The 24,418-nt window shown below is 38.8% G+C and overlaps 1 long non-coding RNA gene across 1 annotated transcript in view; it reads left to right on the top strand.

The window, feature by feature from the left end:
- LOC145717942 (uncharacterized) overlaps window positions 1-24,418 on the top strand; it is a 47,241-nt gene that overhangs the window by 2,080 nt on the left and 20,743 nt on the right. The window contains exon 2 of the long non-coding RNA XR_014141472.1: window positions 22,747-22,841. This is a non-coding gene — a long non-coding RNA (uncharacterized LOC145717942). The remainder of the gene's footprint in view (window positions 1-22,746; window positions 22,842-24,418) is intronic.

Genomic DNA, 24,418 nt, shown 5'->3' with positions numbered 1-24,418 from the left:
CTTTTTTTTTTTTTTTTAAGATTTTATTTATTTATTTGAGAGAGAGAGAATGAGAGACAGAGAGCATGAGAGGGAGGAGGGTCAGAGGGAGAAGCAGACTCCCTGCCGAGCAGGGAGCCCGATGTGGGACTCGATCCCGGGACTCCAGGATCATGACCTGAGCCGAAGGCAGTCGCTTAACCAACTGAGCCACCCAGGCACCCCCTAAAATGTAGCTAATTCTGATTCTGACTCAACTGAGATCCTTATTAGTGAATAGCAAGAATGACATGAGGTGAATGAAAACATTTAAAATACTTGAAACTGATTAATTGCTGAACTCTACATCTGAAACTAAAGATGTACTCTGTTGGCTAATTGAATTTAAATTAAAAACTTAAATTAAATTAAAAAATAAAATAAAATACTTGAGATGTTGCTCTAAGGACTTTATATTTAATGCATGTGTCCAAAACAGCTTGGCCATATTTCTGGCTTCTGATGACGTATGCAGGAGAGAGATCCAACTCTTTAAGTGACTTAAGACCAAAAATGTTCACTTCTGTCTTCATAAACAGTCCAGAATGGATAAGCAGGCTACTATGCTCCATTTGGTCACCTAAGGATTTTGACTAACTTCTTATTTCTCTAGCATTATCCCTGGGCATTGTCCTCATTGGCTTAGTTGAAGTTGGGTTGCAGGTATGTCTGTATTCTTGCTCCCAGGAAGAGAAAGGAACATAGAGAAATTTGCATTCAGTCCTACAAGTGGCAGGCTATTCACTTCCTCTAGCACTCAGATCTAACACTGGGAAGGAGCAGCATAGCTGACCTGGTACAAAATACCCGACGGGAGTTGAGTGTGGATGAGAAGCAAACATTAGAGAGTAGTGCAAAACACCTTGTATTTGTGCAGAAAACCACTTAGGGCCCAACTCAGAGTCATTTTTGTTGTGCCTTGGTTGCTGTCTTACTTTTCTGAAGTGAAAATAGATTCTTTTTTCCCCAAGTGCAGGTATTCTGAATTTTCTTGTCAGAGCTTTCAATATATCTACAATATATTTTTAAATTCTAGAGGAAAACATGTTTTTTTCCCTCACAAAATGAGTCATTTTCTCACTCTGGTTCTTGCAAGTTTGCTCAGTCCTCCTGTACGCTTCCTAAATAAACATGTTTAGAAAATGTTCAAGCTCTTCATCACCTGATTGGTCATCCTAAGATGAAGTCAGGCAATGGGAGGTGTCGTTTAAAGAATGTTCCCAAACTCTGATGATGAATAGCACATTTTGACACTATCATCCTGGTGTTTCTGACATAAATGGAATGCAGTATTTATATGAATTTTAAGCTTTAAATTGGGGGGGCGGGTGCTGAAACTTTTGGAAGCCCATACATTTTTGAAAAACTTTATTTTAAAAATGCTTATGCTCCTCAAAAAATGGCTGACTTACAATAATAACAGCTTGAATTATTCAAGTACATCAATTTCAATTCAATCCCATGTTGTAATGTTAGTTCAGCTTGACACTATCATGTGAAATCAATAATAATGTGTAGCTGATCTAGCATTATGGTGTAATGTCTGAGAGAGCATTGACAGTTTTCCAAAACCTTCCAGATCACATATCCTTTTTTTTTTTCCACATAACTTTTTAATATGGCTCTGTTCTCTAAGCTTAAAAAGGGCTCTTTTGGCCGGCTAGCCATTAGTTTTCAAACTTTCTCCATAGACTGTTTCCTCCTGCCTTTCCTCCAGTGCCCCAGTGCACAGAGGAAGTCAGGATATATAGCCCTAATGTGTTTTTAGAATTGTATGCTCTTTTTTTTTTTTTAGATTTTATTTATTTATGAGAGAGAGAGAAAGAGGGAGAGAGGGCATGAGCTGGGATAGGGGCAGAGGGAGAGGGACAAGCCGGCTCCCCGCTGAGCACAGAGTCTGATGCGGGGCTCGATCCTAGGACCCAGAGATCATGACCTGAGCTGAAGTTGGACGCTTAACCAACTGAGCCACCCAGGCGCCCCGAGCATTTGTATGTTTATGCATCTTATCATAGCAACTAAATTGTAAGCAAACAGAAATCAAAGGTTTATTATTTTTCATCTTTTTTCCCTCCTATAACATTTAATATGTTCCTGAGCATAGAGAAATAGAGATATCATTAAACAATTTTATGTATGTGTGAAAGATTGAATTAATAACCATAACCAAACAGTATGCATAGATATAGCAGACGGAGCCTATGAAGGCACACTTTCCTCTGCCTCCAAAATTATTGGCATCCTAGGAAAAATATAATCAAAATGAAGTTTAAATATGTCACTAAGTGTCAATGGGAAATCCACAAGTAAGAAGGAGAGAGAGAGAGAGAGAGAGAGAGAATAAAGCCATAACAGAAAAGGTGATGATGCTGAAGTGGCTCTTACAACCTGTAGACCCGTGGAAGGCTTTAGACTTTAGGGGATGGGACCAGAGACACAACTGACCTTGTAGTGACAATACATGCATGGAGAACCATTGGGTGGAAATGTCTGTACGTGACGGCCTGGCGCTGTACCCATGCCCAAGGTTGGCTTAATGCTGAGTCCTTTATACAATATGAAATCACACATTCCACGAGTGTATGTGATTGTTTCATGATTATTGTCACTACTGGAACGTGAGATTCTTGAGATCATCTCTATATAAGATTTTGCATATAATTACAGGTAGTACTGATAATCTTTGAAGTGCATCCCTTCATTGAACAGATATGAACTGCCCAGTCACTGCATAGCAGGCACTACATTCATTGCTGAATGTAACAAGTCAGGCCTGGTTACTGTCCTTAGGACATTTGCCTTATTCCCACCTTATTAGAATCATTTGTGTACCATTGTATTTCCACCTGAGAGACGATGAGCTGATTGAGAGTTTTAATCTGGACACAACAGGGTATGGCACATGCTGTGGGGGGCAGGGAACTGAACTGTTGTTGTTTTTGGTTTTTTAACTGATTTAGCAGTCAACTGGCATTTCAAGTATTAGCTGTTTTTCATTTCTTAGAAGTGTCACTAACTTCCCCATCCCACCCAGATGAGAAATGGGTGTTATAATTTCCTGCCCACATAATTTAATAAATGAGTGAAAATTAACAAATCTACTAGGAAGCTAGAAACCTGTTTTCATATCAACCTAGAGAAAAGAGAATTTGCAATCACCCAACCTCATGGGGGTTTTCATGGCGATACAAACAATGATAGTTTTATGATTCGTACTTCACTGCAGAATCAGAGATTATAAGAAATTTGGGAGGAAGGAAAATATATAAAACAGCAGGAGAAAAATTACCTCTTATGAATTAGTAAATAGTTATGCAATTTAACAGTGAAGGAACAAGAGAAAGAGAGAGAGAGATTGAGACTTGTTCCCTAAACAACTAGAGAATGTGGCTACTTGTCAAGCACACCTGGACATGGGTACACACCAGGCTACCTAGGACAGTCAATTATGTCCAGAGAATTTAAATGAGATAGAGCATACTTTTTCTTTCTATCACAATGTGATAATATTAAATGTGAATAATAAAAAGAGAGCAGGAAGAAAATGGAAATTATAAAACACTTAGAACTGAGTGATGATGAAATCACTACATATTAAAATACACAGAGCAGGAATTTTTATTTTAGGAAAAAAAAAATTAAAGACTACTGAGAAAAGCACTGTTCTCAAAAAGTTAGAAAAATAACAACAGAGTAAATACAAATAAAGTGGGAGGGAAGAATAAGTATGCATAAGTAAGAATTAAATAATAAGATTATAAACAATGGAGAGTACCAACAAAACTGAAAGACTATAGCATTTAAAAGAAAAAAAAGGAATGTTCTGAGAAGATATTTCTAGAAAAAAGTAAAGTAAAAATAAACATTAGCAAATAAATGTATGTAACAAATATAGATATGCTAGAACATTAAGTATGAAAATCTTATAAAAATCAATAATGAATTTGAAAAGTTACATTCAAAACATGCATTTCTAGAAAACATAAATAATCAAATGTAAGAAAAAGTAGAAAATTTGAGTAAATCAATAAATTATATATATTTAATATGTAGTCCTCCTTTCAAAATAAGCACAAGATTCAAAGAGTTTTTAATGTTCTGTTTTTACAAATGTTTAAGAAACAGACAATTCTAATCCAACAAAACCGTTTCAGAGCAGCAAGAGAAGAAAAGAGCCTGAAATAACCTTGACAATAACACCTGACAGGGCCAGTGCAATAAATAAAAACTGTAGGCCTATCTCATTAATTAGAATACTTATAATAAACCTCAATAAAATATTGATAAATTGAAATCAATGCATAAAATATGACGCATCATAATAATGTTTAACCCAGCATCATGGGGATGGTTTCATATTACAAAATCAATTACTATAATTTAAAATTCAATGCCCATTCATGATAAAGCTATTACAGAACTAGGAATATAAAAAAGGTTCTTTAATTCATAAATTATGTCTTTCAGAAACCTATAACAAACATCATATTTAGTGTTATAACTTTATTTTTTTAAAGAATTATTTATTTATTTGAGAGAAAGAGTAGGGGGTGCAGGAGAGAACCACATGCAGACTCTGCACTGAGTGCAGAGCGGGAAGCAGGGTTTGATCTCACAACCCTGAGATCATGACCTGAGCAGAAACTAAGGTATTGTCGGGGATTTGGAGAAAGAGGAATCCCTGTGCGCTGTTGGTGGGAATGCAAAGTTGTGCAGCCACTCTGGAAAACAGTATGGAGGTTCCTCCAAAAGTTACAAACGAACTACTTTATGATCCTGCAATTGCACTACTGGGTATTTACCCAAAGAATATAAAAATACTAATTTAAAGTGATACATGCACCCCCAATGTGTATTGCAGCATTATCTACAATAGCCAAACTATGGAAACAGTGCAGGTGTTCATCACAGTTGAATGGAAAAAGAAGAGGTGGTATATATATATATATATATATATATATATATATATATATATATATAATGGAGTATTACTCAGCCATAAAAAAGAATGAAATTTTGCCATTTGCCATGACGTGGATGGAGCTAAAGAGTATTCTGCTAAGCAAAATAAGTCAGTCAGGAAAGACAAATACCATATGATTTCACTCATATGTGGAATTTAAGAAACAAAAGAAATGAGCGAAGGGAAAAAAAGAGGGAAACCAAGAAACAGACCCTTAATTATAGAGAACACACTGTTGGTTACCAGAGGGGAGGCAGTGGGGGGAATGGGTGAAATAGGTGATGGGGATTAAGGAGCACACTTGTGATGAGCACCGGCTGATGCATGGAAGTGTTCAATCACTGTATTGTACACCTGAAACTAATATTATACTGTATGTTAACAAGCTAGAATTTAAATTTAAATAAAAATTTTTAAAAAAGGGCAAATAGTCTTTGGAGCCTTGTATAAATGCTAACTCTGCCACTTGTTGTATAAACTTGGTTCAGGTTACTTGCTTTCTCATTGCCTCAGTCCACATTTGTATAATGGGTATAATGGCATCTTCCAAAGATGGGTGATTTATGAATAAAATGAGTTAATACATGTAAAGCTCTTAGCATACTAACATCTTGTAAACCCAATGTAAATGTGAATAGTATTAGTAATTATATATATATATATTTTTTTTAAAGATTTTATTCACTTATTTGTCAGAGAGAGAGAGAGTGCAAGCGCACAAGCGGGGGGAGTGGCAGACAGAGGGAGAAGCAGGCTCCCCACTGAGCAGGGAACCCGATGTGGAACTCGATCCCAGGACCCTGGGATCATGACCTGAGCAGAAGGCAGATGCTTAACCAATTGAGCTGCCCAAGCATCCCAGTAAACTATTTATACAAGATACAATCCTATAGAAAGGTCAAAATGAGTAACATGAGATGTATCTTTCTGCAATGTTTTATTTTATTAGAAAAAGTTCTGACTCAAATGTTGCAACGGCTTTACATTTGGGTGACAGTTAAATGGGTTTTTGTAATATTACTCTCTGTATTTTTCTGCCTGTTTAAAATACATTGTAACTATAAAAACACAGTCAATTCAAAGATTTAGAATGTCTAAGAGGTAATAGCTTAAGGGTTACGTTGAAATGGTGAAACAACCAGAATTATTAAATACCCACTTTTTTTAATTTAAAGATTTTTATTTATTTATTTGAGAGAGAGAGACACAGTGAGAGAGGGAACACAAGCAGGGGGAGTGGGAGTGGGAGAAGCAGGCCTCCGGCTGAGCAGGGAACGCAATGCGGGGCTTGATCCCAGGACCCTGGGATCATAATCTGAGCCAAAGGCAGACGCTTAATGACTGAGCCACCCAGGCACCCCTAAATACCCACTTTTTAACGTGGAGCTCCAGCTCAGTTCTGCAAAGCTGTACCCGAGTTACAGAAGCTATTTGAGGCACTTGAGCCGTCTGAACCAAGCTTAGAGAAGGCAGCAGACAAAAAGCATTATCTACTGGGCCAGAAACTGACACTGGATTCAAAGTTGATAAATCCAGCAATTTACTCTCTGTAAGAAAAAAAATGATTTTCACCCCCTCAAGGATCCTGAAGTGAAATTTACTCCAAGTTTCAATGAAGAATAATTGGAATATCTGTTTCTTTAATGAGTTGATGAATGTTGGGAAAACATCCAAATGCAAATGTGATGTGGGGTGGGGGAACTGAGGAGGAAAACCTATTCCTCTGGAAAAAGTGTGACTTGAGGAGACAGAAAGTACACTCATAGTCCAGGCAGGTATTTGGCTATATTTGTTTCATCGTCTAATTAATTGGACACTTTTTCCACCTCAGCACCTTTTTGCATTACCTCTTTTAAAAATAGCATGCATTATTTTGAGTATCGCTGTCACAATATTTTTTATTTTGGAGATGCATGGCCTCAATTTTGCAATCACTCTGAAGACTGTGCAGTTTATCACTGTTATTAAATATTTTATGTTATATTTCAAGCACTTCTATAGACCTTTGAAGCTAATAGTTTAACTAGTGCCAGCTGATAGAATACATTATAAAGAAAGCTCATGAATTTATGAAGGAACATGCACATACCATTTCAGCAACTGGGGAAAATCAGGAGGAAGGATGGTGAAAACAAATGAATCATATTTTGGTCACACTGAAGTAACCATTTGGACTAAGCTCTTTGATGTTGGCAAGGCCCCAGGGCCAAGTGAATTTCATTCTTCAAAGAAATAGTTATATCAACCATAAAATCCCTTTTAGTGTTCTCAAGATTAGAACGGATGGAATGTAGATAACTTCCACTTCAGCACTGGTACTTAGAGATACCATTACATAATCTATACTCTAGAATATGCTTGAAGGCAGAAAATGGCATTGGTGATTGACGTTTGACAACTTATACATTTTCCCAAAAGCAGAGGATAGCAAAATCTGCTTGATCATTGCTTTTGCTCTGACCTCAACTCCTGGCAGGTATGGAGACCCTCTTTCCCACAAAGTGAATTGATGGCTGGCAAAATTGAGCTCTTCGACTTAAGTAACTGGTTGTGCTCAACGAAGAGTCAAAGGACAACAGAAATATTCTCGCAAACCTCTCCTCCAAAGAACACAGAAGAATGGCTGCCATTGAAATGATACGATTTTATAGATGGAATTCACAATGACTTTCTGAACAGAATTTGAGTCCGTGACTTGAGGCATTTTTGCACCATGTTCCTTATATCTGGAACATATTTATCTTTCTTTCCATGTTAATATGTTTAAATTCTATACAGTTTTGATAAACCACCACCCTAGAAAGGTTTGACGGTCCCTCCCCATTTCCCCTTCTCTGACATCCCTCTCCCCCTGCTTGCAAAAGAAAAAGGAGGAAGAGAGGGAAGAGGAAGAGGAGGAGGCGGAGGAGGAGAAGGCAAAGACCAGCAACAGAAACAAATAGCTCTTATTTACTGAGGGGTTACCATGTAGGAGAAGGTATGCTTCATATCCATGATCTAATTCGATTATCCCAATAACTCTCAGTAAGGAAATACTGCTATTATTACTATTTTACTGAGAAACATACAAGTGCATCTTAGATGTTAACCATCCAAGGTCATTCATCCAATAATTAATGGCATCTAATTTCAAATTCCAGGTCTGTTTGAGGCCACTGCACTCCACTGCTTTCCTATGAGCTTCCTGAGGGCAGGGCCTCTGTCTGATTCAATAGCTTGCAAGAATAAGAGCTGAACACTTTTAATTTTTTTTTTTTTTGGCTAATTATATGCATGCAATGCAGAGAGCCAGAGGAAATAAGATATTACTTTCAGAATAAAAAAATTATCAAGCTGAAAAAGGCTATATTACAAATGAATATTCTTTGGATAATAGGAATAATAGCATTAATAATTTTCATCTTTATAACCTTTTCCAGTTTCTGAAAATGTTCATATAGTGTAAAAGGCATGAAAAGTTCAAAAAGTAGACCGTAAGTGCAATTTTAATTATTATTGTAACAATAGCTAAAGAGTACATACACTTGGGCGCCTGGGTGGCTCAGTTGGTTGAGCGACTGCCTTCGGCTCAGGTCATGATCCGGGAGTCCCTGGATCGAGTCCCGCATCGGGCTCCCTGCTCGGCAGGGAGCCTGCTTCTCCCTCTGACCCTCCCCCCTCTCATGTGCTCTCTCTCTCTCTCTCTCTCATTCTGTCTCAAATAAATAAATAAAATCTTTAAAAAAAATTAAAAAAAAAAAAAAGAGTACATACACTGTACGATATATACATAAAAATACCTTTTAAAATAATTTGCCGGGGCGCCTGGGTGGCTCAGTCGTTAAGCGTCTGCCTTCGGCTCAGGTCATGATCCCAGGGTCCTGGGATCGAGCCCCGCATCGGGCTCCCTGCTCAGCGGGAAGCCTGCTCCTCCCTCTCCCACTCCCCCTGCTTGTGTTCCCTCTCTCGCTGTGTCTCTCTCTGTCAAATAAATAAAATCTTTAAAAAAAATAATAATAAAAAAATAAAAAATAAAATAAAATAATTTGCCTTGTATGTTAGGCTGCCAGATATTCAAATTGATTCTAAGAGATGTCTGAAATACTCAACACCTTTAAGCTCTGTAAAGGAACTCTCTCAAAGGGTCAGGTACTAGCACTGAGAATATCCACAATTAGGACATCATAATTAAATATTACGAAAGCATGCCAACACAGAATTGAAAGATGTCAAATGGAAAACCACACTTTTCATTCCCCACAGACAATAATTCTCAGTCTGGGCTAAAATCAAAAGAAAATTGCTCACTCGATTCTTAGAATCTTTTGTCCAGTTTTTGCTTCCGAAGGTAAAAACAGCTCTTCAGTCGATACTAGGAAAAAGGAACACGAACTTCTATTGCTTTGACAGGTGCCATTGTTGCTGATTTCATAACCTAGCACAGCTCCTTGGCAGACACACAGCTGACCAGATTTGCTGATAAAATGTGAAGCATCTTAAATTGTTAATTTATTGAACCCTATTCTTTAAGAGCTACGTAAGACTTATTCATACCGTGTTGAGTTTCTAAAAAATAGTCAAATGTAGACGACTTACACTGAATGGTAAAGAATGCCAATATTTTAATGGCTAACCTGATATCATCCGTTCTGATATGGTGTGGCGAGATTCACTTTTTAAACTGAAGAGAGAAAGGAAACGTGACACAATAGAAATGAGAAAAATGCACTATCACCATATAAGACAACAATATCAGCAAAGACAATTTAGATAAGAGCCACTGAAATGGGATAAAATTCAAGAAACATTTTTAAGAGCTACTACAAAGACTTTTGCTGGGGGTTTAAGAACAAGGAAACAGATGGGGAAAATAATTGTCTAATGTTTATGTTAATGTAGCATAAAACCCCAATTATCTAGGCTGCTTGGGAAATCAGGTGTTTGGCTTAATTTTTTTGGTTAGCTGAGTTACTCTAAAACCCAGTAGTATCTCAGCCATTGTTGAAAATTGTTCCAAAGAGGATGAATAGCGCCTAGGGATTATAAATTGCATTTTTCTTTGTAGACCTTGAAGTACTTCAATGTGGATTTTTCCTTGTGTATGTTGCAATATTCTTCAAGGTTATCCATTCTGACTGGGCAGAACTATAATGGTAGACATGGACTCATGGGTGAACCTTGGATACAATGGAATAATTTTTAAAAAATAAATATATAATGTGAATTTCTTTTGCACTGATTTCCCTCTTTTTCAAGCACTGCCCTCCTGTGCAGGCAGTAAAGGTGATTATCTCCTGGACATAATTTGGGGGTTCTTAGGGATTCTCCTGACTCCTAAAATGTTCTTAGCCACACCGATTTACCATTAGAGATGTAGTCATTTGAAAGTATAAATTAATCATTTGAAAATACAATTATCTCTGGAAGGGCTGAAAATCGATTTGTTGATACCATAGTTTAAATTAATCTGATCAAACTATTTTCTATCAGATAGCTACCTGAGTTCTATAAAAAGACGGAATGGGACTTTTAATTGGGAAAGGGATTTTAGAGCATGCAGGACTTCCAGGGAAATCGTGCAATGCCTTCATGATAATTAATGAAAGGAAAAACTTACTTATTAGGAAGTGTTTTTAAACTCCTCATTATTAAAGTTGCCAGTGTTAATTTATCACACTATTTCATGATTGCCCCTGTTACTCAACATTATCCTTTAAAATACTACATATTCTGAGATGGCAAGGACCGTCTCCTTCATAGCACTCATCATACTCGTATGGCTATTTAATTAGTAAGTTAGGCTTTACCATTATATTCACTGTGCCTAGGATAGTCCCTGATATAGAGGAGACATTTAATAAATATTTGTTGAAAGAATAAGTGTATTAATTATGTGAAAATATTTGTGAACAGTAAACAGAGAGATAGAAGGGATTTTTATAAATAGCAATTGGTATTATTATTACTATTTCAAAAGTACTCTATTTATAAAGGACAAAATTGAGGTTTAGAGGTGTTACATATATTCATAAGACCCTGGACTTCTTCATAAAATTTTTCAGGGGCGCCTGGGTGACTCAGTTGGTGAAATGTCTGCCTTCAACTCAGGTCATGATTCCAGGGTCCTGGGTTCGAGTCCTGTCTCTGGCTACTTGCTCAGCAGAGAGCCTGCCGTTCCCCCTGCTTGTGCTCTCACTCTCTCTATGACAAATAAATAAATAAAATCTTAATTTTTTTGTCACAATTTGTTATCGAATAATGTTTATCGTTAGATGACAGTGTAGTTTCATTTATGCTATTATCACAAAGCCTCCCTGACCACCTACCATAAGTAATTTCTTGACAAATATCGGTTGAATAAACCAGTGATCAAAATTTCATTGATAGCATTAATCATCTTGTACAAGTTTTAAGAGAAAAGAGGAGGAAAGTTTCAGGATATGCCATGTGCTCATGATTAAAATGTCCATTTATAAATGACACTTTAATTCCATCCAATGTCATGCAACAACCACTTAACTGGATTTTTGAAATGGTACTTTGTCTACAGGATATGGTGTAGAAGAGATAAAACAATTTACATGAAATTAATAACAAGAATGAATTTGAACTATATTAGAAGGTGTATCCTATACTTCAGAATATTTCAGCATTAATTTTACTCCATACAACAAAATGGATTTCTCACAGAAGTTTCATAGACATTTTATAATATATATTTGTCATATCTATATGGTATATACTATATTTTTATATATTTACATAACCTGTATTTACATATTTACATAACCTGTAACCTCACCATCTTAAAGTATATATTGTCAAATAGATTGGGCCCACTTAACATGCAACAAACTCTGATCACCAATTGTTACCTGGGCACCGAATTTGGCTTTAAAGACCAAACTGGGAAACCCACAGCCCTACTTCTCAGGTAGATTACAGTCTACTGAGAAAGACAGATGCATACACAAATACAATGAATGATGCGATGTATGGTATAAAAGATGTGTGTATAAACTATTTTGGGAATGATTCATTCTCTCTGATTGGGGTGAAGTGAATGGAGATGGCAAAAGAAATTGAGAGAGGAGGTGGTATTTATACTGGACTTTGAAGGATGAATAAGAGAACTGTACAGATATTAGTCAGAGCTGTGAGAGTACTGTATATTTGGAAGAGCTACAGGAGATTACAGCATATATACCACAGCCAAGTTTTGAAGGGCCTTTTATAGCAAGCTAAGAAGTTTGAACTTCATCCAAAGGCTAGTGGTGAGCTCCTAAGTATGTAGAAGCTGGAGACTAAGAGGGGTACACTGTTTTGGTCTGATCACTCTGACATTGTGGATGATGGTTTGGGGTAGAAGGGGAAAAACTGGATGGAGGAGGTCAGTACCGAGGATATTTTAATAACCCAAGTGAGAGATGATGAGAATTGAAATTAGGGAAGTGGCAGGGATGATAAAGAGGAAAAAAATGAAAGATATAAGAGAGTTTTAGTGTTTCTGGGGATGGTTTTATTGGTTTCACAAGGGTCAGGTCACATTTTATTCTAAATTCTGTGTTATACTACCTTTTTCTTTAATTTCAATAAACATTACTAATAGTTAACTGATACACAAGATTCTGTGCTTGGCTCTAGGTAAATACACCAATAAGGTACACTGCCCTCAAAGGGCTCACAGTCTACTGGTGATAAATAAATCGTATTCAGTACAATGGTTACTATAATAGCTTACTATAAGTTATGGAATAGACAAAATATACGACTGGTGGATTCAACTTGGAGATATCAGGGAACACTTCAAAAAGAAGATGCTGAAACTCCAGGGGTCTCTCTCAGGGAGAAAAGTTGAGAATGGCATTCCATATAGTTGGTATGCAGAAGGAATGAAACAGATGAAAGGCTGACACATATTTTAAGAGTCTTGTATGCCACGCTCAGGAGCGTGGGTTTATTTTTGTTAGAATGTTACAAAAACTTGATTGTTTTTAAGCAAAAGACAGACTAGATCAGCTCTGGTTTTCAAAAGACCTTCAGGTAAAGCGTGTGGAGATCAGACCGGAGGGGTACAATCCTAGAAACCAGGAGACCAATTAGGCAACCATTTTGGTAGTTCCAGAGAGAGACAAAGAAGCCTAGGATAGGGTGATAGCAGTCAGGATATAGAGGGGAGGATGAATTGGAGAGGTAAGGATTAAAAGCTATTGGACTTCATATGGTACCTCAGGGAGAAGGAAATAGAATGGCTCCTATCAATGTGGGAAACAAAGGCAAAACAAAAGTAGTTTCAATTAAAATCTCCTTACAGGGGCGCCTGGGTGGCTCAGTCGGTGAAGCGTCTGCCTTCGGCTCAGCTCACGGTCCCAGGGTTCTGGGATCGAGTCCCATATCAGGCTCCTTGCTCAGCGGGGAGCCTGCTTCTCCCTCTGCCTGCCATTCTTCCTGCTTGTGCTCTCTATCTCTTACGTGCTCTCTCTGTATCAAATAAATAAAATCTTTAAAAAAATAAAAAATAAAATCTCCTTACAGCTTGCAGCCCACTGATAGACCCCTGCAACATGCAGAGTGTGACCCTCCTCAAGGAACTCGTGGCCACCTCAGTGTCTTCACCTTTAAAAGGAACCTCATCTCGGCAGCAGCTGGCCCCTCAAGGTCCTGAAAGCCTTGCTTCCAGGTTCCTTGGAGACTTGTGCTATCCCGCACCCCCACGAATAAAAAAGTAGACAATCAGTCACTGCTCACAATCCCAGCACAGCTCTCTCTGCCCACAGGCAGTGTCCCATGAATAGGGAAGGGGTGAAAGTCTAGGCGGGAGACATAGGCGGCCCCTGACTCTGCTGACTGGGCTCTGGAACTATTCCTGGCAGGTGGACAGGCTGAGACAGAGCTGAGCAAGAGATAAGGGAACAGACCAAGAGGGCACAGGCATCCCAAGGCCGCAAGCTTCCCAGGCAGTTCTCAATACAAGACTGGCCCTGAAAGCCCTCCGGGGCAACCCGGGCGGGACCCCTCTCACACTAGAGAGCTTTCTCTTTCTATTCTCTTCTTCACTTCATAAACTTTCACTTCACTTCACCCTTTTGTGTCTGTGAGATTCATTCTTTCACCCCATGGGACAAGAGCTCTGTGATCCTGCGACAATATCAGCAGAGAATTTCTTTTCTTTTCTTTCTTTTTTTTAAAGATTTTATTTGACAGAGAGAGAGAGAGACAGTGAGAGAGGGAACACAAGAAGGGGGAGCGGGAGAGGGAGAAGCAGGCCTCCCGCCCAGCAGGGAGCCCGATGCGGGGCTCGATCCCAGGACCCTGGGATCATGACCTGAGCCGAAGGCAGATGCTTAATCATCTGAGCCACCCAGGTGCCCCCCAATATGTATTATGTCTCCTTCCCCCCCACCCCCCACCAAATACAAGCCTTACTAGGATATAAAATCAGCTTTTCCACACTTGTCGAAATGCAACAAATACATTTGAGAGATCTTTTTGAGTTAATTTTGAAGCACATAATTCACTGCTCACCCATCACGTCCCCAGGAACACAGCGCGGTAGTAACATGGGTGATCAGCACAATGGCGGCTGAAAATTAATGCTAACGTGGTTGCTAACACAACTGAAACAGCAGGAAAAGAGAAGATTTTATTATTTGTTATTGTGAGGCAAATGAATATATAAAACAGGAAAGTGAAGCAAAGAGAGAAAAGGAGAAAGAAAAATGAAAGAGAAAAGGAGAAGGAAAGGGAAGAGAGACAGATAGATGGATAGACAGATGGAGAAAGAAAGAAAATAAATAAATAAATGAATAGAACAAAGAGAAGAGCCATAGTAAGCACATGAGTTTAAGGTGACCCAGAGCATTTGAAATGTTTTCCCTGGTAGGACAGCATTATAAAGGTGCTTAAAACTGCCCATACAAATGGAAAGTACTTATGCGATTTTCTGGGAGCATAAGAAAATCTCTTGGGGGTAGGTGTCCTGCTGTCCCATAAACTGGAGCACTGAGGCCCAAGGAAAATGGGAGAGCCTAGTCCTCAGAACCCTGAAATGAGGGAAGGGCATGGCAAGGGCACTTGGATGTCCCCTAGGTAACAGGGGTATGCAATGACCCAGGGAGAGGTAGGTTGCTTTGGCAGTTTCCTTGATACTGGGCAGTGGGGAATTCAGCGTGGGCATAAGGCAAAGGATTCTGGAGGTGAGGAGGGGTGGAAATCAGTCTTCCAGGGCTCAGAAAGTACTTTGTGTAGCCGAATAGGACTTATTTATCTTAATCTCTCCATGGCCTGGATATGACACAAACATTATTGATGATTAAAAATTAAAAACTGGGGGCGCCTGGGTGTCTCAGTCATTGAGCGTCTGCCTTTGGCTCAGGTCATGGTCCCAGGGTCCTGGGATTGAGCCCCACATTGGGCTCCCTGCTCGGCAGGAAGCCTGCTTCTCCCTCTCCAACTCGCCCTGCTTGTGTTCCCTCTCTCACTGTGTCTCTCTCTGTCAAATAAGTAAAATCTTAAAAAAAAAAAATTAAAAACTGAAGATGTGAAAATCTAGGGAGCTGAGAGAGAGAGGGAGAGAGAGGAGGAGGAGGAAGAGAAGGAATCCTAATATACTTGGATATCAGTCCAGATTCCTCAGCATTCCATAAGCTAACTTTCTCCATTTCCTTTAGCTTCCAAATGAGATCTTGTCACGGGGAGCTTTCATATCCTCCACCGATACTATTTAATCCAGTCTTTTCAATAATTTTCTAAGAACTATTCAGTTGGATTTCATTATATGAGCAAAGCATACTGATTGTATTTTCTAGTAGGTATCTGCTCCCCTCCCCAACCCCAGCCAGCTAGACCCACTGGTGTCTGTAATCATGAAGTGCTTGCCTCTTTTGGCTTCTTTGATTATTTGGTATCCAAATGCTGGAAATTGTACCACGTGGATAAGGCCGTCGTGTGCAGGTTATACTGGATGTGTCTTTGGAAGACAGGGTCACCCAAACAACTGGACTGGGATGCAAGGACACTAGAATTCCAAGGAAGTATTTGGCGAATTCTCCCTTTCCACACTGCTGTTTCATTCCAAACTGTATTGAGTTAATTTGCCAAGTACTTCTTCAGACACTAGCAGAGATATTACACAAACACTATTTCTACTGTTTAAACAGGATTCCAACAAATACTGAGCTCCTATCATGGGCATGCCAATTTTGTTAGATGCTGGCCCTAGAGGAAGGGGGAGCAAGCCAAGGCTGACAGGAAGTGATAAGGTTAAGGTTAAGAAGCTGACAGGGAAATATAACACTGTATGTTAACTACACTGGAATTTAAAAAATAATAATACATTTTTAAAAATTTTAGAAAAAGAAATTTATGGGGGAAAGATACAAGAATGCATCTTAATAAGTCCGGAGCACGCACTAAATTTCAACCGAGAATCTGTAATTTTTAAACCAGCAGTGGAAGTGAGGGAAGGAGGAAAGAAACTCAAGTGGAAAAAACAATTAACTGAGCAAAGTAATCATGAAATGGGTAGGTAAATTTCAACCAACACTGACTGCCTAAAACCATAACAATTGTGTTTAATTTTAGGAATTAAAATATAGAATTAAAGTATTAGAACACAATAAAACGGAAAAGAAATAAGCATCAGAGAAGAAAATTTAAAAGACAGGAAGGGAAGCTTGTGATTATAGTGTTCTAAAGGCGTTTTACTTTTTTCAGAATAAAGTAGTAATGGTCAGCTTTAGAATTTAAGTATTCATAATATATTAAGGGCAATTGTTAAAAGTGTGTAAGTCGACAGTGTAACTTCCAAAATTTGCAACAGTAGAGAAAAAAATGAAATTTAAGAAATTCTCAAGCCATCCATATAAAAAAAGAAGGAAAGAAAATTATAAAAAGCATTTAAAAAACTCAAATAGAAAGCACAAGCTATGATCATGGAAATGAGCCCAGTAAGCCAGTAATCAAAATAAATGCCAAGAGACTACGGAAGGGGTTCAGAACAGGTACCCCCACCACCCCCAAGAAAGTGCTACTTTGACATGTGGATTCTTTTGAGCTGAAGGTACTTGAGACCCTGGAGGCTCAAGGGAAACTTTGGTCCCTCCCTTAACCACACAGAAAAATCGAAATTGGGGGTCTTTTCCAGAATAAAGGTTATTAGCAGAGATAAATTTTATGAGGGACCCATCTCTATGTCAGGGCAAACATCTACTCTTCCTATTGCCCTGTGAAGTGCGATCCTTTCTTCTGAAATCCTAGCCCCCTACCCCCATCTCCTTAGTTAAGAATGACTGTATACCTCATTTTGCCTGTCTTTGGAATTTCCATGTCCATGTGGATTCCCCAGGTGAACACCTATTAAATTTATTTTCTCCTCTTAATCTGTCTCATGTCAACTTGATTCTTAGTCCAGGTAGAAGGATCTTTGAGGGGACAGTAATTCTTGTTCCCTGACATTACATTTCAGGGTAAAAGACAAAAATTTTCAAGTTGCATTTAAAAATTCAACTATAGGGATACCTGGCTGGCTCGATCAATAGAGCATTCGACTTTGATCTTGAGGTTGTTAAGTTCGAGCCCTATGTTGGGTATAGAGATTACTTTAAAGTAAAATCATAAAAAGAAAAAAAAAGAATTCAACTATACGCTTTTTATAAAAGATAATCTAAAACATAAGGTTACCAGTAAAGAGGGCGCCTGGGTGGCTCAGTCGGTTAAGCGACTGCCTTCGGCTCAGGTCATGATCCTGGAGTCCCGGGATGGAGTCCCGCATCGGGCTCCCTGTTCGGCAGGGAGTCTGCTTCTCCCTCTGACCCTCCCCCCTCTCATGTGCTCTCTCTCATTCTCTTTCTCACAAATAAATAAAATCTTTAAAAAAATAAAAAAATAAAACATAAGGTTACCAGTAAAGAGAATATATACGTACCCAATGCACACACTCGTACCACATGTATCTGTGTATTTGTGTGTGTGCAGTATTAAAAAATTCAATGTAGTAAAGTTGAATATTTAATTGGCTTTATTAAGTTATTCATGAATCAGGAAGCATCCCAACTAGCAAGTAGTGAAATGCCCAGGAGTTGTAGAAAATGGAAGGTTGTTATAGCAGGAGGGAGGGGCAAGGAAGTTATTAGCAAAACAAAAGATTGTTTCATCTTGTGGGGGGGAGGAAAAGCACAGATTTTTTTCGTACTGAGGACCACAATAGTGCTCATGAGAAATTTCAGATCCACTGTTTAAAGGCCACATTCCTGGGCAAGGATGAAACTGTAATTAAGTCTCCATCTGCTGTTGAAGGGGCAAATGCCTCTCCGTTTGGGGCTGTTTTTTGCTTGTTTGTTTCTTTTTTTTTTTTTTTTAAGATTTTTATTTATTTATTTGACAGAGAGAGACACAGCGAGAGAGGGAACACAAGCAGGGGGAGAGGGAGAGGGAGAAGCAGACTCCCCGCTGAGCAGGGAGCCCGATGCGGGGCTCGATCCCAGGACCCTGGGATCATGACCTGAGCCGAAGGCAGACGCTTAACGACTGAGCCACCCAGGCGCCCCTGTTTGTTTCTTTTTTAATAATTACCCCCTTTTGATCAGACTCTAGCCTGAGAGGTGTGATAAAAATTAGGGCTGGCACTATGCGGTTCTTATGGTTTTTTACTGATCTTCTGTGTGATATTCATATATGCAGAGAGCTTACAGCTTTTGTTTTTACAACACTTGTCGCCCTATCCATGGGAAAAAGGGTCCAAGACCTCAGTGGATGCCTGAGACCACGGATAGTACTGACCCGTATATATACTACATTTTTTCCTATATATACATACAAAGATAATTTAATGTTACAAATCAGACACAGGAAGAGATGAACAACAATAATAAACTAGAACAATTAGAACAGTAGCCTGTAATAAGTTACATGAGTGATCTCTCTCTAAAAATATCTGATTGCTATCTCCTTTCTTTTGATGATGTGAGATGAAATGAGATGATGTGAGATGATAAAATGTGAGGAGACAAAGTGAGGTGAAGGACACAGCCATTGTGGCTCAGCATCAGGTTACTCCTGACCTGATAATGTGTCACGAGGAGGATCTTCTGCTTCTGGACCTCGGTTGATTCCAGGGAACCGAAACTAACGAAGGCAGGCAGGGACAAGCCTCTCTCCCCTGGCCCTAAGAGGAAACCACCATTAAAAGGATTTTACACCACCCTGGAAGGAGCCCTCCACCCTTTCCCACGTGAACAACTACCTGACAGGTAGATGAACGCCTGGACAAAAACCTGATTGGGTGACAGGTGATTGGAGGATTCATCAGATTAAAACAGCCCGCCAAGGAGCCCGTAAAAACCCCTAGACTTAAAATTCTGGGGGCAACCCTTTTGGGTCCCCTCCCTCTCTGGTAGCTTTGTACGATCGCTCACTAAACTTTGCTTTGCTGCCCAACACTCTTCGTCTGGTCTACCTCATCATTCTTTGAAGCAGGGTGACCAAAAACCTCTGGCACTAAAGGAAAAGAAATCCTGCAACAAAACCATGGATAAGGAGGCTAGGGACTATACTACTAGTTGTGGAGAAGACAATATAGGCCCGATTTCCAAATACCTCCCTCTCTTTGTTTTTCTTCTGCTGAGAAACTTCTCCCCGAAGTTGGCATTTGAAGAATGGCAATTAGGCTCAAGAGAAGAGGGTAGAAAATTTACATCACAAAGGAACAGATTTTTGTGCAAGAGACAACTCCATCTAGATCCTTTCAAGCCTCTTAAGAGGAATAGGCAAAGTTTGAGGGATTGGCAAAAAAGGGGTAGGTGAACTTTGAACCCCAAGAGCCACACCTTTGGCCCTACAGAGATTTGCAGGACAAAGACGGGTGTTTCCAATTCCTCAAAGAACTCGATTGCAGCCTCATTGATGAAGAGGCTGACCCACCCTTTCAACTACATTTTCTCCAATTTGCTTCTTTCTCTCTGGGTACAGTTTTGTTTTAATTTAGGGGAGAAGGTCTTTTTTTTTTTTTTTTTTTTTAAGATTTTATATATTTGACAGAGAGAGGGAACACAAGCAGGGGGAGTGGGAGAGGGAGAAGCAGGCTTCCCGCCGAGCAGGGAGCCCGATGTGGGGCTCGATCCCAGGACACTGGGATCATGACCTGAGCCAAAGGCAGACGCTTAACGACTGAGCCACCCAGGCGCCCCTTAGCGGAGAAGATCTTAAGGAAATTTCTATCCGGCTCTAAATATGAGCTTCCAATTTGGTCAACTTCTTTATCATTAAGTTATTAAATCATTTCAAACATCTTGTTAAGGTTTCAGCCAGGACAAACAGTAAATACTTCTGGCAGGATTGAATAAACTCATTAATTTTCATTTTAGCTTCCCCTTGACTAGTTAAGGAAATTACTGGTAATAGTTTCCTGGAAAACCCCTTGGAGGCCAATTGTGTCGTATTGTCAATTGTGGGAGGGGACCATATGCAGACAGCCTCTAGAGGTACCTTGGAGAAGAATTTGCACAAGAACTTTGAGGAAGATCTCTTTTCTGGTGTCCCAGTTGATTACAATTGAGACTGTTTTGGGCCAGTGTTTGGATAATGAACCCCTAGGAGAATATAATGCGGCAGGCGTAGGTGTTGTTTTGCCCCCTCCCCCGCCCCGGCCTTGGAGCTGATGTAGCTGTAAATATTAGCTTGGTGGATTTTTGTTTTTGCAATCTTGCTCCAGGGTCCTTTCAAAATGCTCAAGAGTCACTAGTTTACTCAGGCCCCTGGTTTCCCATCCTATTTTCTGCCTTTTTTTTTTTTTTTTTTTTAATAAATCCACTTATCTCGGGAGATAATCCATTTACAAAGAGAGCAGCTAGAACAGGCTGGGTAACCTTATTTATTGTATTGGATTCAGAATGCCCTAAGAAGAAGAACCCCAAGCAGCCTTTAAAGACTGCCACAGATTCATTTTTCTTTTGTTTGAACAATAGACCAATCGGTAGTGGCAGGGAAGACTCTAAGAACTGATGAGGGAGCAGAAGGCTAGCTGAGGACAAAACAGAGGCTGACAACCTGCAATCTCCCCCAACCCCACCCTCACTCCTGAAGAAAGCTGGGAGCTTCCTGGAGGAATAGGTGGGGAAAGAAAGAAGCTCCCAGCTTTCTTCATGTTAATGCCTTGCTAGAGGGAAAAACAACCTAACTGGACAATGGCAAGGCCTCTGGTATCCTGTGAATCTTCTTTAACATATGAAAAACCTTTTGAAACCTCCCTTTTTCCTTACCTCCCCAACTCCTAAGCACATAACCAGCCACCCCTCCCAACCTTGGGCAGCAGCTCTTTCTGTCCTATCACCGGAGAGATTCCTCAGACCATAGTGGGGACAGTGGATTTAAAAAGGATGAGACCAAAGATAGGAGAGAGAGAAAGCAGTTAAAATGGCACTGCTTCCTTTTAGGGGAAACAAATGATGAATTAAGGAAGTGAAATAGAAAAAGAAAAAAATAATTCAAGATACATTTCAGAGGTGGAATTGACAGGACCTGGGGAGTAATTAGGTGGAAGGTAGAAACCAAACAAGCATTACTGTTACAGTAAATTGTTCCTCTACTCAAATGCCACATTGTGATTATACCGATAAATTTATTTCCTTGTGTATCAGCAGGGAAGCCCTTGAGCAGATAACTGGACGCAGTTCTTGAGCCAAATATCTATTTCTCTTATAAATTCTTCAACTGGCATTCTGTTTCATTATCAGGATCTATTAAGTTTGGTAAATGTTTTACAGCCCTGTGTGACTTGAATAAGTCTGTGTAAATTAATACCATTGATTTATTAGACGGTGATCATTGTTCCAACTTTCTGCTCCCTTTTGAGACCCTGGCCTGGAGCAAACACCTGACATCTCTTTGACATCACTTTTTAAGTGAAATGGAAACTAAATAATGAACATGTAGAAACATTTGTGATCTTTTATTCTGTCTGTGAGGTTCAGTCTATGAACAGTTGGTACCTATCTCTTGGAAAAGAGTTGGAACATATTAGCTCCATGGCTCCTCTCAGAGTTTATGATGGTGTCCCAATCACTGTATATTTAACTCAAGAATATAGAGAGGACTAGACAATTTGTTTTTGTTCTGAAGATGTCTCAGAATAAGAGGGGCAGCAAATCTAAACATGACAGGCTGGACGTGCCTGGGTGGCTCAGTCTTTGGGCGTCTGCCTTCGGCTCAGGTCATAATCCCAGGGTCCTGGGATCGAGCACCGCATCAGGTTCCCTGCTCAGCGGGAAGCCTGCTTCTCCCTCTCGCACTCCCCCTGCTTGTGTTCCCTCTCTCACTGTGTCTCTCTGACAGATTATTTTTGGTGTCTGACATATGGTAGACACTATTACTACTAAGTACTACTACTACTACTAGAACTGTTACTAGTATTACTACTAACAAAAAACTATATAAATATAATAATAATAATGATCAGATTATACTTCATGTCATTTAAATTGTCTCTTAATAACATATCAACCCCATGAAGTCATGAAATCCTTAAATTATCTTTTGCCAAAACCAAGATTTGCCAGCATCGTCTAGAAATCTTCAATCCCTTCAATATTTAAGATTCATAAGCAAGTTCCAGGTCATTATAGAAAGTGAGTTCCATAACCTGGCCTCCCATGCTGAACAGATACAAATACCCTTCTAGAGGGTTTGTCTCATCATTCCAAAGATTGGATTTTTTCCTATCTTTCTGTTTTTTGTCTTGCACTTTATAGATGTACTAAATTTATATTAAAATGTACTATTTCATTCAACAGATCTACTTTATGCCAGGAAGTATTTGTGGTACCCAGGACATGGTACCATTCCTCATGGAATTTATAACATAGTGGAGGAGAGAGACACTATACAGGTAAATGAATAAGATAATTATTTGGAATGATATAACTCATGGATATGGTAAGACAGGGTATGTGATGGAGTGTGACAAATACAAATGCTAGAGTCACAGACCAACTCCTCCACGAGGTACCTCCCCTTCCTTCTTTATAAACATATCAAACTCATATAAGATTACTTCATTGTTTAAAATACTAATTATTGAACATCTACTCTATATCACTATTACAATGAGGATAGAGAAGTCAACCAGAGAAGGTCCTTGCCATTATGGAATTTACATTCTAGTAGACATAGCATTTCTTATCATAGATTCCATTATTACTTGTGGTCAATGTGTCCAAAGTTCTTCCCAAATAATGTTGTGCCTATTATCAGACCAATCAACTTATACAGAGAAATGTGGAGGTGATAGTCCTCAGAGCAGCTAATGTGCCAAGATGAATCCTAAATTAATTTAAATATAAAAATCACTAGACTGCTTATGTTGAACATTTCTGCTTTGTAAGCTGTATATTTGTATACTGGTTGTGGCTTCTTACTATTTACAGCACAAAATAAGATCACAGGAAAAATTTTCTTCCAAATTAGTTACTATAGAGCAGATTATCATTTGGAAAATGGTTTAATTAGAGGGGAAAAGTTGAACAAAAGGTTAATAAAGTCATCAGGCTGTTACATTTCTGAATACTGATTTTTTAAACAGTAGAGCTCTACCTACAAGAAAAGGTATCATAAACATAAAAATGAAGCAGCATTCTAATACTTGAACAAACAGCTATTGAATTTCATGGAGATGGTTTAAAGCAGTATCATAGAAGCACTTTTACTGAGAAATATGTTGTTGGTATTTTGAAAACAGGAACTTAGTCATCTTTTTTCTAGAAGAAATGACAGTTCAACACATGACAGGCTATACTTGTCATTTTGCTGAGCTCCTATTATGTGTAGCACACACTGAATTACTGAGGAACATAAAGACAAAAGAACACAGCCTCTACCCAAATTTCTAAATGATCACCAGGAAAACAGAAGACTAGGTAATGTTATAATTGACAAGTTAACCACACGTTATCTGGAGGAAATATCTTAATATTGAATTGAAGCAAGAGTGAAGAAAGAATTATTTGTAATCATACCACCAGCAAATACTATTCATTGCTAGCTTTCACAATTAATCTTAGTATATTCAGTAGTAAATTAATTTTATAGAAATTCTCACAGAATTCAACTTTATTGGCCTGAAGACAAATTTCATTTTTATCTGAAATTGCTTCCTTTTTAAAAGGTTGCTTTCAATCTTCTCACTATGTTTTTATTAACATGACATTAGATTACTTGTTTAATGACATTTCCACTTTTAGCTAATTATTCAACTGGCATTAGGCACACATAGTCAAGTCAGTGTTTATAACCAATGCATGTTGTTTCCTTGATAAAATGGAAGCCCCAAAAGCTTGCCAATGATATACCATGATATTATCTTATACAGTAGGATTTACATTTATTTGTGTATTTCCTAACCTTTATTGTTCACTAAGATGTAAGGGTTTGATAACAAACCTAACACCAATGACACTCTACTTAGAA

This window comes from Leptonychotes weddellii, chromosome X (assembly GCF_054177405.1).
Source record: "Leptonychotes weddellii isolate Sample4059 chromosome X, ASM5417740v2, whole genome shotgun sequence".
Lineage (NCBI taxonomy): Eukaryota > Metazoa > Chordata > Mammalia > Carnivora > Phocidae > Leptonychotes > Leptonychotes weddellii.
The sequence above is the reverse complement of the archived record's forward strand: the minus strand, read 5'-3'. Positions and strand labels throughout refer to the sequence as shown.